This window comes from Drosophila sulfurigaster, chromosome X (assembly GCF_023558435.1).
Source record: "Drosophila sulfurigaster albostrigata strain 15112-1811.04 chromosome X, ASM2355843v2, whole genome shotgun sequence".
NCBI classification, from domain to species: Eukaryota; Metazoa; Arthropoda; class Insecta; order Diptera; family Drosophilidae; genus Drosophila; species Drosophila sulfurigaster.
The window spans coordinates 20,134,198-20,147,663 of NC_084885.1; the positions used below are offsets into that span (position 1 = coordinate 20,134,198).

The following is a 13,466-nucleotide window of genomic DNA, read 5'->3' on the forward strand; positions in this document are numbered from 1 at the left end:
TTATTTATATGTAATAATTAGATGGTAATAATAATCAGTTAATAGACGCGCTCAGCAAATCTCTCTCGCAAACATTTTTTTCTAAAATAAAAACTCTATAAATAGGACAAGTGGGCGAAGTGTGATTGACGTGACGCATACCCTGGAAATTTGCCAAGGAATTAAGATCATTAAGTAGATTAACATAGTGGTAAACCTGATTCAAATACCCAATTGCAGAGCATCATTGAAAGGGTATAAAAAATAAGCAAAAAAACGAAAAAAATGTCGCCGTGCTCGTAAATATTTATCAGTCACACAGCTATATATACATATATATATATATATATATATTCATATCTATATACATATATATATGTAATTGTGCACACAGACATCGGCAGAACAAAAGCAATGCGTACTTTAATATGTATGTATATACAAAAGAAATACAAAGAAAAAAAAAAAAATCACTCATACGTAATTTCATTGGAATTTGTTGTTGTTGTTGTTGCTGTTTCTGTTTGTTTCTTTGCTTGCGCCTTCTTCTGTTTCTGTTTCTCTTTCTGCTTCTGCCTTCTCTTCTTCTTCTCTTCTTTATTCATTTTAATTTTATTGTTATTTCATTTATTTGTTTTGTTTTTGATTCATTCGATACTGTTTCTTCGTGCTTTGCTTTTGTCTTCTTCACATTTCGTTTCGTTTCGTTTCGCTTGTCTCATTTTTCACTCGTTGCTTTTCGTTCACAAACGAAATCAACTTCATCATCATCATCATCATCATCAACATTATCATCATAAACTAGCAAAATATCATATTGAGATCATAACTTTTCGCAGCACAATTAAAACGAGATAAAACGTTCGGTTTCTCTCAACTTTTTACAACATAACAAACTATGTGAAATACTTTAAGTGAATGTTTTCGCATAGAAAAAGTATTCCAAAAAGTCTACAAAATATTAAAAGCGACCAATATTATAAATTCCTGTTTAATTTGATAATACTTTTGATACTATCGAAGCTAAATTAGTTCCAATAAATACATTTTTTAATGACCGAAACAAAGCTTCGCACAAAAGCTAATATTAAGCATCTATAAAACTTCATTGACTTTATTAGCGTTCACAAGCTGCACTTCATTAATTCAATATTAAGTATATTGAATAAAGATTTCAAAGATATAAGAAGATAATAAAAATTAAGTAAGTGATTTGTTTCTCGTCGCATATTTTAGTTAAGTTAATAAATAAGTATATAGAGATATGGCTTTCAACATTATTCAGCAAATTTTTCTTCAATTTTCTACAATAATATTATATAATAAATCATTTTAAATAGAATTTTATTGGACAAGCTAAAAAATAATTTATAAAATTTTGAAATTTTGGAAAATTTGATAATCGTTTGCAATAAATGATTTTCAAACTATATTGTAATTTTAAAGATGCAAAACTGCTCCAAAATTTTGGAAGACAAGCTAAAGCATAATTTATAAAACGTTGCCTAATTTGATAATTGTTTTTAATAAATGATTTTAAAGTTGCCAAATTATGCAATTATTTAATTGGTGATTTTGCAGAATTTAATAATTTAAACGATTTTATAAGATTTTGCTGAGAAGCAACAATATATTTGATTGAGTTGCAATTATTTGTGATATGTTTTGAATTGATAAATGCCAAATTATCAAAGAATATATTTGATTAAGTTGCAAATATTTGTGATTAATTCTTGATTGATAAATTAAAAAGCTTTTTCATACAAAATAATTCTGATTACTTCATGATTGATAAATTCAAAAGTTTTCTTATATAAAAATGCAGTCTCAACAGTCGATAGTTGTGATGAAAACTATCGCTAGTATCGATAGTTGTAGTGCCATCAACATCAACAGTGGAGTGCAGAAAGGTGAATGAAGTGTTGAGCGGAGAGCGAAAAGAAGAGTGGAGAGTGGAGAATTCACAGTTCCATGAGAAGTTAGAATATATTTAAGTTGTAAATATTTCTAATTAATTCATAATTGATAAATTCAAAAGTTCTCCCATATAAAACTGCAGTCTCAACAGTCGATAGTTGTGATGCAAACTATCGCTAGTATCGATACATGTTGTGTCATCAACAGCAACAGTGTAGTGCAGAAAGAAGAATGAAGTGGAATGGAGAATGAAGAATGAAGGCGAATTAACAGTTGCAGTGCAACTGTCAGTTGGACAGTTGGCAGTCTGTTAAGCAGCTTGTTCAGTTGCAGTTGCTGTTGTAGTTGTAGTTGTAGTTTGCTGATGTCGCTGTTGTTGTTCGCCTGCAATATGCAGACAATTTCCGCCTTCGTCCTCGCAGGCATACGTAAGGGAGGAAGAGCAAAAGGGTGTGGGCGTGGGAGTGAGTAAGAAGCTGCGCTGAGGTGAGATTAAGGGACTAGCTGACTGAGTGACTGACTAACTGAGTGAGTGAGTGAGTGAGTGACTCACTAACTGACTAACTGACTGAGTGACTAACTGACTGCGTAAGTTGGGGTTGAGCAAGGAGTGGATGCTGCGCTAGACAAGGACAGCAAATGCGTTTGCTAGCTCACTCACTTGCTCGCTCGCATTGCATTGCAAAAGTGCTAAACTAACTAAACTACAACAACAACAACAAGTACACAATATTTCAGCTGGAAATATGGAAAGGCTGCCTAGCCTAGCTATACACACAAACACACACACACATGTATACGAAACTGACCCGCAGCCCAATTGCAAATGCCAATTGCAAGCAGCGTGTGTAGAGTGTGTGGAGACTCTCGTGTAGAGTGCGAGTGTGGAGAAGAGGGATGATGGTGGGGTGGGGGGAAGGGGGGAAGGTAGTCACCTGCCTGCCATGCAGATGGCAAAAGCTGTGTGTGTGTGTGTTTGTGTGTGTGTGTTTTTGCCAGCCGCCTGCTGTGTATCAATTTCAAAATGGCGGAGACGCAGCAGCCTGGAAAGCAGCCAATGCTCAAACTGTGATGCGTGTGTATATATGTATATACATATATATATATATGCATGTGTGTGTGTCTCTTGCTGTGCGTGCCTATGTGTGCGTGTGTGTGTGTGAGTAGCTCGCGCTATTTGGCGGCGAAGCGAAGCAAGGCAAACTTATTGGTTGCCAACGCAGCTCAGAGACGAAGACGGAGGGGACAAAATGGCGGCGACCAAAAAAAGAAAAACACACACACACATATACAAACGTTGACATTTGCACGTGCGTGTGTGTGGGTGTTACAGCTTTTTTCCAACTGCCAAACATGCAAAAGCAACAACAACAGCAACAACAACAAGAGTAGAGCCTACTTCACCCCCCGCCCCTAGCCACGCCTCGTCTTGTTACCCTTAGCCTTAACGGCCGCCCCTCGCCAGACAATCGATTTTCTTTGCACAGGCCACAAGCAAAGCAACAACAATGCAAAGAAGAAGAAGCAGCAACAAAAAAGAAACTGCAAATTCTGATGCACAATCTGTGCATTTTCTTTATGCATTTTGTCCGCCTCTCTTTCGGTAAGCAAAGGGGAATGGGGTAGTGAGGAGAGAGGAGCGGAGAAGGGGGACAGCAGCAAGCATACACACACACACACACACACACACACACACACACACGCATTTGTGGGCAACTCTCGTCAGCAGCAAAGTGAAGAAACAGCAGAGAAGAGAACTTCAACGCACACAAACGCACACACACACACATATACTAACAAATACACTCACACAAACACACTCACATACACACACACTCATTCACTCACACACACACACTCACTAAAACTCCCCCCTCAACAAACGCTTTGTGATGATAATGCGAGCGCAGTTTGCTGATAAATACCCTGTAAACGCCAACACTGGGCACTGGGCTATGCCAGACCAACATACATACACAAATGCTGGCCAACAATTTACAGGGTAACTGCCAGTCGTGTTTTGCCTGCTTCGCGCGCTTTCGTCATTAAAGTTGCGCCACGAGATGCAAAGTGCGCTTCTGCCCCCCTCGGGGCTTGTAAATAGGTCGGTGTGTGTGTGTGTGTGTATGTATGCGTATGTGTGTGTGTGTGTGAGCCTGCCACTTGCCACTTGCCACCTGCCCGATTGTCACGAAATGCACTTGCCAAGGCATAAATGCGCCACAGCTTGAGTCAACAATCTATAACAAAAAGCACAAAAAGCAAAAGCAAAAAAAAAACAACAACAAAAATACAACAACAACAACAACGGAGGGCAGCAGCAGCAATAGCGAAATGTACGCACGCAGGCGCCATCTGGCGGCCGGCAGCTGCAGCGATTGCAATCGATATTTGCATGTGATGTGTGTGCAGAGAAAAAGAAAGAAACAACAACAACAAATGGTTCTTGATTGTTCTTAAATTATTTTTTTGAAATTGCTTGAAAAATTCTCTTTGGACATTTTGCTGTACAACTTTTTCCCTAAAAATCTTGCTCCTAATTTCTGTTTTGCTTTATATCAAATATTGTAAAGTAAGGTTGTAAATTGCTTTTGATTATTTTATTATTCATTTTTATTTATTACTTTTTCTTTTTTTGTAATTTTAATCTATTTTTATCTACTATATTTTAAATTAAGGTTGTAAAATGCTTTTGATTATTTTATTATTCATTTTTATTTATTAATCAATTTTTTTTTTAATTTTAATCTAATTTTATTTACTATATTTTAAATTAAGGTTGTTAAATACTTATGTTTATTATATTATTTATTTTAATTAATTTATTATTATTTCTTTTTATATCAATTTTATTTTGATTTATTATTATTTACTATTTAGTTTACATATTTTATTTTATATTTTTTTATATTTATAGTTATTTGAAATTAGGTTAAAATCCTTATAACGATTTTAAAATTTATTTTTATTTTTTTAAATTATATTTTAATTTTAATTTATGTATTATTTATTTTAGTTTTTATTATTTTAAATTAAGTTGGTGAAATGATTATTTTCTTATTTATTTTGTATTACTTTTATTAAATATATATATTAAATTAAGGTTGTAAATTATTTTATTATTTCCTTTGGTTTATTTATTATTGTAATTATTTGAAATTATGTTATGCTGTGTTAAAAATGTATTATATTTTGGATTCATTAAATTGAATTAAACAAATTAAAGCTTAAAAATGCGATTTCAATGCGTTATTAGAATAAACAAAATTGATTAGTTTTTATCAGTTTCTTAAATGTTGAATAATATCTAAGCATCCTAAAACTTTAACTGTTCTCTATTTAAATAGCTATTTGATATAATTCTTGCTTAATTTTAATTAAATCTAACCTTTTTAAATAAATAAATAAATAATTCTTGTTCTTATCACATGTGAGACTTTTGACAAAGTTTTGCCTAAAATGCAAATTGAATAAATAAATTAAAAAATTACGCTGAGCGGCAAAAAAATTTCACTCATTTATCAGCCTCAGAAATTGAGCTGTGAAACATTTTCATTTCACACACACAGAGATAAAAAAACCAAAATTTGCCTGGCGCTGAAAAATATGCTACAAAAAAAGTTGTTACCCAAGAGCTCAGTCATAAAACCCTAAAATAGGGTGAGAGGAGGAGGGGAGGGGGGGAATGTTTCTCTGATTTCAACACAGAAGACGAGAACGAAACCGAGACTGAGACCGAGACCATTTAATATTCACCACACCACACGCAAAAGTGGTGGCAACAACAACAACAACAACAACAACAAGAACAAGAAGAAGAGGAACTTGAAGTTGCTCAAAAAGTGCACAGGGTGACACACACACACACACACACACACACACACACACAGGGCGTGCTAAATTATTTAAAGTTGTGCAAAAGACGCAAGGAAAAAGAAAGAATGAAAAAAACAAAAGCATGTAATAAGTGTTTAAAAGGCGAAATGAAATAGGAAAGCGCAAAAAACGCAAAGGACAAAGGACACGAAGGACGCAGGCGTCGCGACAGACGGAAGCATAACAGGATGAAGCGAGGAGAGAGTGAGAGGGGTGGGGGGAAAGGCGGAGGGGAGTGTGACGGAATGGACTAAACGGAAGGACACGTCGATGTGGCTCGTCTCTGGGTCTCGTTTGTCTGCCAGCTCGCTCGCTCGCTCTCTCTTTCTCTCTCTCTCTCTTTCTCTCTGTGTTGCCGGTCTAAACATTTTCAAAGCACGCGCCAACCCCTCCTCCTCCCTGCACCACTCACCCGCCCACACAAAAAGTGAGCAAACATATTTTTAAAGCAACGAGAAATTGAAAATGAAAAAAAAGGCAGCAAAAGAAAAGCGAAGAAAAAATGAAATGCAAAAATGTGTGTGGGAAAGAGTTATCGCTGGATGCGCTAAGAGGGGGACAGAGAGAGAGAGAGAGAGAGAGAGAGGGAAGAGGAGAAGTGGGGAAGTGGTAGAAAGGAAACATCAAGTGAAGCACAAAGTGCGGAGGCAGCATTGGAAGCATTTTGTGCTCAACTCCATTTACAACACAGCTCTGTGTATCTATAACAAAATTGTGTGTGTGTGTGTGACGGTTGTGTGCGTGTGTGTGTGTGTGTGTGGTGGCCTGGAATTATGAAATTATTTCATGGCTTGTCACGCGATTAAAGTTTTTCCGAGGCGAGCCCCAGACACCAAAAATATACAGCAAATAATTCCTTCTTGGCCATTGGAAAGCAAAAATACGGCATTGGAATGAAAGTGGGCGGCAACAGCTGCAGAGGGGAGTGTATATTAAGGGAGGGGGGGGAGTGGAACGTGGCCAGCTGAAAGGCCAAATGTGGCAGCAACAAACGCCGCTTGGTGCTCATTTTTTTTGTCCAGCTTTTGGAGTTTAGCTTCAAAGTTACAACTTCAAAATTTTTAGTACTCAGTTTTTAGTTCTCAGTTCTTAATTCTTAGTTATTAGTTCTTAATTCTTAGTTCTCAGTTCTTAATTCTCAATTCTCAGTTTTCTCTTCTTAGTTCTCTGTTCTTAATTCTCAGTTCTTAATTCTTAGTTCTCTGTTCTTAGTTCTTAAATCTTAAATTTCAGTGCTCTGTTCTTAGTTCTTAATTTTCAGTTCTTATTTATTGATCTTAATTTTTAGTTCTTATTTCTTGGTTCTCAGTTGCCAGCTGCTTCTTCTTATCTTTTACTATACAATCACACATACATACACTCACTCACACACACATAATGTACTGTTATTCAACACATGCTGCTTTCTCTGCTCTGCTTCTTCCTAAGCACAGCTCTTCTATAATTTCTACTTTCATATTCTCCTCTCCTCTATTTGTTTCGGTTTCCTCGCTAAATTTACTACAATATTATCAAAATGTAATAAAAAAAAATAACTTTTTGAAACCAAGTTTTTGAAAATATTCATTTATAAATTTTATTTATTTTTAATTATTTTTTTAATTGCTTGTTGTTATACATATATATTTTTTATTTGCAGCTTATTAAATTTGTAAACTTATTTGCTTTTATATATATATTTTTTTATTTATGTATTTGATTTTATATTTTTTGTTGTTTATTTACTTATTTATATTTTTTTTTCTTTATTTGATTTTTTACATTTTTGTTATTTATTTAGTTTTTTATATTTTTTTTTATTTATTTGCTTTTTTATATATTTTTTTGGATTTATTTGCTTTTTTATATTTTTTTGATTTATTTCCTCTTTTTATATCTGTTTTCTTTTTGAGTATATATATATTATTTTTTTTATTAGTTTTTTTGTGTTTTCTTTTTTAATTTATTAGTATTAATTAATAATTTCGGATATTTCACAGTCGAGCACACTCGACTGTAGTTTTCATACTTGTTATGAATCATCTTTACTTTAAGCAATCATCATTACACATCACATGTTATTTTTATTTCAAAAATTATTCAAAACTTGGTATTCAAGATGTTACTATATCCTTCCATAAAGCAAATTCTTTTATTGAACCTATTTTTATTATTCATCATATTATTAGTTCTTTAAAGCCAATTCTTTTATTGAACCTATTTTTATTCTTCATTATATTATATTATTAGTGCTTCAAAGCAAATTCTTTTATTCAATTTATTTACTGATAAATGCTTCATCATATTATTATTATTTGTTTAATTCGTCAGTGTTTTATTTTTAATTTACTTATTTTTCATTCTTTTCATTATGTTGTACTTTTAATTAAGTGTCTCACAGCATTCCCAAATTTCATTCATTTATAAACATTTCTTTCGGTGCAAAGTAAATCGCAAAGAAACGCTTAGAACACATAATTTTTTAAATTCTTAAAATTATTCCCTTTCGATTTGTATATTTATTTTTAGTATTCGAATTTAATTTTATGCCCATTTAATTTTTAAATGCCTTCCACACTTAAATTTAAGCTTTAAATTCTTTTCTAAGTTTTAATGACGTTGAATCTCGTTGAAAGTTGCTAATCGATTAATTCAGCTTGAAGTTTGCTACGCTTTAAATTTGGTTTACTTACATTTTGTGCAACATTTTAACGATATTTGTTTTGTTGTTTGCTTGTTCTTATTGTTGTTCTTATTGTTATTGTTGTTAGTTAGTTTAGATACTCACATCGAAACGATGCAGCAGCATTTCTTTAAGTTAAGTTTCTTTTGCTTCACTTGCAGTCACCACACGAAAAAAAAAAGTGATATTAAATAAGCGACAGACTTTCAATTTGTGTGTGTGTTTTTTTTTTTATATTCGATGTCAAGACAGCCACGCCCAAGACACAAAAAGAAATAAATAAGGGGAGAAGGGGAAGGGTAAGAGGAGGGTGTGCAGTCTGCTGTGCTTGTTGTGGAATGTGGCGTATGCGTAACGCATTAAGTATACGCCACGGCAACGCACGCAACTTCAATATATTTCCAATTAAAGCAAACAGAACATAGTAGAAGAGTAAGAAGTGGCAATAAAACACAAAGTATAGAATATTAAAATGTATAAATAAAAATGCCAAGGCAGCAAAGTAAATCTAAAACTCGAAGTCGAAGTCGAAGTCAAAGTTGAAGAAGGAGTTTTTGTCTGCCACACTCACTCACTCACTCGAATGTAAACAACGAACGAACGAACGAGCGAAGGAAGCGAAACGATAACAACAAGAAGAAGAAGTAGAAGTAGAAGTAGAAGAAGAAGCAGAAATGTTGAAGGCAACCGTTACCAACAAAAACAGGAGAGAAAAACACACGCGCGATTTTCAACTCCCCAACTCAAAAGTTCCGAATAGACTGAAAATGTCCTTCGCACGCAGAGGCCAAGCGAACAACAACAACAAAGTGCTCAACACACACACACATACACACACACACACACACACACACAAGACAAGCGTCAGCTGCGACGTCGACTGCGACTGCGACAGCGACAGCGACAGCATCAATTTCCAAGTTGCGCTGATAAAAAAAGCAACGCAAAAAAAAAGAAGAAAAATAATAAAAATAAACGCCAACACACACACAAACACACACACACACACAGTTATATACAGCTTATATACATATACATATTTATATATGTATGTATTATGTATTTGTGTATAAGTGACTAGGCAAGGACTAAAAGGACACGCCGCCGTCGCTGCCAAAAGCTCTGTCATAAAGCAAACAACTGATTGAGTTTGTTTAGGCCATTGCCAGTGGCTGCTCAAGAGGGCCAAAAGGGATTGACACGGCACGACTAACGGCTAATGTGGCAGTCAGCAGAAGAAGAAGAAGAAGAGGCAGCAGTTGGGGGCAAGTGGCAAGCAGCGGCATGTGGCATGTGGCAAGTGGCAAGTGGCAAGCGGGGTGGTTGATGGTTTTGCTCTCTGTCTTATTAGCTGCTCTGTTGCCTTTGCTTTAGCTTCAGCTGTGTGTGTGTGTGTGTGTGTGTGTGTGTGTGTGTGTGTGTTTGTGTGTGTGTGTGTTTCGGTGTGTGTGTGTGTGTGTGCGTGTTTCGGTGTGTGGCTCATAAATATTGTTTGGGCCCCGGCGCGCTGTTTTGGCTCTTTAAATGGATTACATGGCTTAGAGGACACAATATCGTCTCGTGGCTCGTGTCTCGTGTTTTTGAGGCAACACACACAACACATATGCCCCACTAAATACCCTGTAAACAAAGCAAATGCTCTTAAGCGAACTGTAAACTTTGATGAATAAATTAAAATTCAATTTTAAACTTCAGAAAATGCAGTGCTCTTAAATGAGTTTGCAGTTAATTGCTTATAATGAGCTCCAGCTTGCTTTGCCGTAATGTTCTGAGTGATGAATAAATTCAAATGGAATTTAAACAAAATTTAATCATTAGTAAATTTAATGCACTTATGCGAGTTTGCAGATAATTGCAGCTCGATCTAGCTCTTTATTAGTATTCTTTGTGATGAATAAATTCAAATGGAATTTAAACTAAATTTAATTAGTAAATTTAATGCACTTAAACGAGTTTGCAGATAATTGCAGTTAATAAACAGCTCGATCTTGCTTTTTATTCGTCTTTATTCATCATCTTCGCGATGAATGCATTAAAAGTGAATTTTAACTAGATTTTATCAAGTTAAATTAAATCGAATCAAACACATCAGAAAATGCAGTGCACTTAAATGAATTTGCAGTTAATTGCATATAATGAGCAGCTAGAGTTTGCTTTGTATTAATATTCTTAGTGATGAATAAATTCAAATGAAATTTAAACTAAATTTAATCATTAGTAAATTTAATGCAAGCTCGCTTAAGTTTGCAGATAATTGCAGTTAATAAACAGCTCGATTTTGTTTTTTATTAATATTCTTAGTGATGAATAAATTCAAATGAAATTTAAACTAAATTTCATCTAGTTCAATAAATTCGAATCTAAAATACCAGCAATCTCAATGCACTTAAAAGAGTTTTGCAGGTAATTGCTTTTATGAATAAATTAAAATGGAATTCAAGCTAAATGTTATTCAAGTAATTAAATTCGAATCTCGCACAACAGAAAATGTAATGATTACTTCAACAAGTTTGCAGCTAATCAACAGCTCGAGTTTGTTTAAGGGCCTTAAATGGCAGCTAAGACAAACAATGAGTACATCTAAGGGCTTTAATTGTTAAATTAGTCGTTAAGGGAAAAATTGTTAATTGAAAGAAATGGAATTTATTTGTGGTTTCAGATATTTTCGTGTTTTCTTTGAACCTTATTTTCGAAATTTAAATATTCTTTTTTTACTGAGGCTTTATTTTAATGCAAGCAATGACATTTTAATGTGCTTTTTAAGCATTTTATTTATCTTTATATTTTGCTTTAATTTATTAAATCTCTTTTTTGATTGAGACTAACAAATTAATGATAACATTTTAAAATGTATTATTTTTTTACTTGATTTTCTTTTGTTTGATGAGAAAACATGCCGCTAAGTGCACTTTAATGAGAGCTACAGCAAAGTGACCGCTAAGCGAGGTATTCAAAGGGTATAAATTTAGTTTTAGTTAGACATTAATGAACGCAATACATTTTATTTCCTATTCAGCATAAGCAAAGGTATTTTAATGATAAACTGCACTTAAGTGCAACTCTCGAAGCGTAGCAAGTACTAAAATGTATTATATACATTTGTTTTAACAATATTTAAAGCCTTTTCTATACATTTATTAATGAGAGACATTAGTAGCAAATATTTTCTATAAGCACTTTAATGATAAAATGCACTTGAATGCAACTCTTTAAGATTAACCTATGCCAAAATGTGTTAAATACATTTTTAAATCACTATTTAAAACAATATTTCTATACATTATTTTTTGTTTGAGAGTAACTGTTTGCTAGAAAAAAAAACTGCAACTCTGCAAATTACGCAAAGGTTGCGTAAACAAAACAAAATTTGCCGATGCAGCTAAATGAAATATGCAAATTCCCAGAGCAAAAATGATTAGAAGTTTAACTCAAGCGAATAATTTCCTTATTAAAGACAAGTTTTGAAGGTATTTAAATATATTTTATGGAAAATTAAAGTTGTAGCTAGAGGAAGAAATCATTAAAATATACAATTAAGAAATAATGAATTTGAAAATGTATGAATTAAAACCAACTGTAATACATTGCTTTAAGTTTTCGCTGATTATGTCACGATTGCACTTAGCTGCAAAGAGATTTTTGCATCGATATGAGAAGCTCAAAGTGCATTTGGGAAGCGAGAGACAACGAAGCAGGGCAGCAAAAGAGAGAGAGAGAGAGAATGGGAGAGAGAAATAGAGAGAGAGAGAGAGAGAGACAGAGAGAGAGAGAGAGAGAGAGAGAGAGAGCGAGTGTAGTTGCATTTGCAAAATGAGGGAGCAAAGAAGGGAAAGTTTGATGGTTTGTTGCTCGGGTCAGGTGAGAGCATCAAAATTGAGAGCCACGCACGCGTCTCACTGGGATGCTGCATTGGGCGTTAAATAGTGGGCGGTGGACACGCACAATCACACACACGCGCACACACGCACACACACCTACGCACACCACAAAAACAAGGAAATAATTAATGAGGAAGACAGACGAAAGGACGAAACGCTTTGCTTTGCTTTGCTTTGGTTTTGGATAATGTGCTCTTCTGGTGGTTGGATTAGCGTCGTGTCTGGACTTTGCCAGGGTCGCACATTATGTAACACACCCACACACACACACACACCCACACACACACACACCCACACACACACACACCCACACACACACACACGCATACATAAGCAGAGCCTCAAACAAAGCGCTTCCTTTTCTCCTTCTTCTCCTCTATTTTCCTATCGAGATTTAATCAAATTCATCAGGCAGAAAATAGATGAATCGAATTAATGACAAATTTTGCTGGCTGGCTGGCTGGCAAAAAGATTTTTCAACGGCATTTCGATTATGCAAATGCGATACACATTTAATGTGACAATTCTATTGCGAATTTTATGCACATTCATTTTGCATACACATCGATTGCATCGATCCCATAAATATTTAATGCCAATCAGTCCAACCTTTTTTGGTCAAGGACTCCTACAACAAATACCCAGCAAAAGTTTAGTTCAAGGGAAATTGCAAATATTTTAAGTAGACAAAACTTTGAATTTCAGTAAAATGTTGAAAAATGTTGATTTATAAAATTAAATCGTTTTATCGAACAAATTTCTTTTGTATTACATTTTTTTCTATCTACGTTTTTATCATTTTATCAAGAACATTAAACAATTTTGTGTTGCAAAGAAAATGAAATAAATTTTAAAATATTTAGCCACATTTTTGTATTAAAATTTACATTGAAAAGCGAGTCTGAACAAATGCAACAATTAAATTAAATATGCATTATATTTTTTAAAGTATTCTATTGCAAATAAATTAAAATAATTTGTAATCTACATTTTTGTATTAAAACCAACATTAAAATAGGAGTTTAAACAAATGCAATAAATGCAAAAATGAAATTAAATTTTATTACTTTTTTTGACAAATTAAATACAAAAATGTGAAAAATATCTAGCTACATTTTTGCATTGAAATATACATTAGAAAAAGTATTAAAATC

At 33.8% G+C, this 13,466-nt stretch overlaps 1 protein-coding gene across 1 annotated transcript in view; it reads right to left on the minus strand.

Moving 5' to 3' along the window:
• LOC133847757 (neurogenic protein mastermind) overlaps positions 1-13,466 on the minus strand; it is a 56,575-nt gene that overhangs the window by 19,348 nt on the left and 23,761 nt on the right. The window lies entirely within an intron of this gene.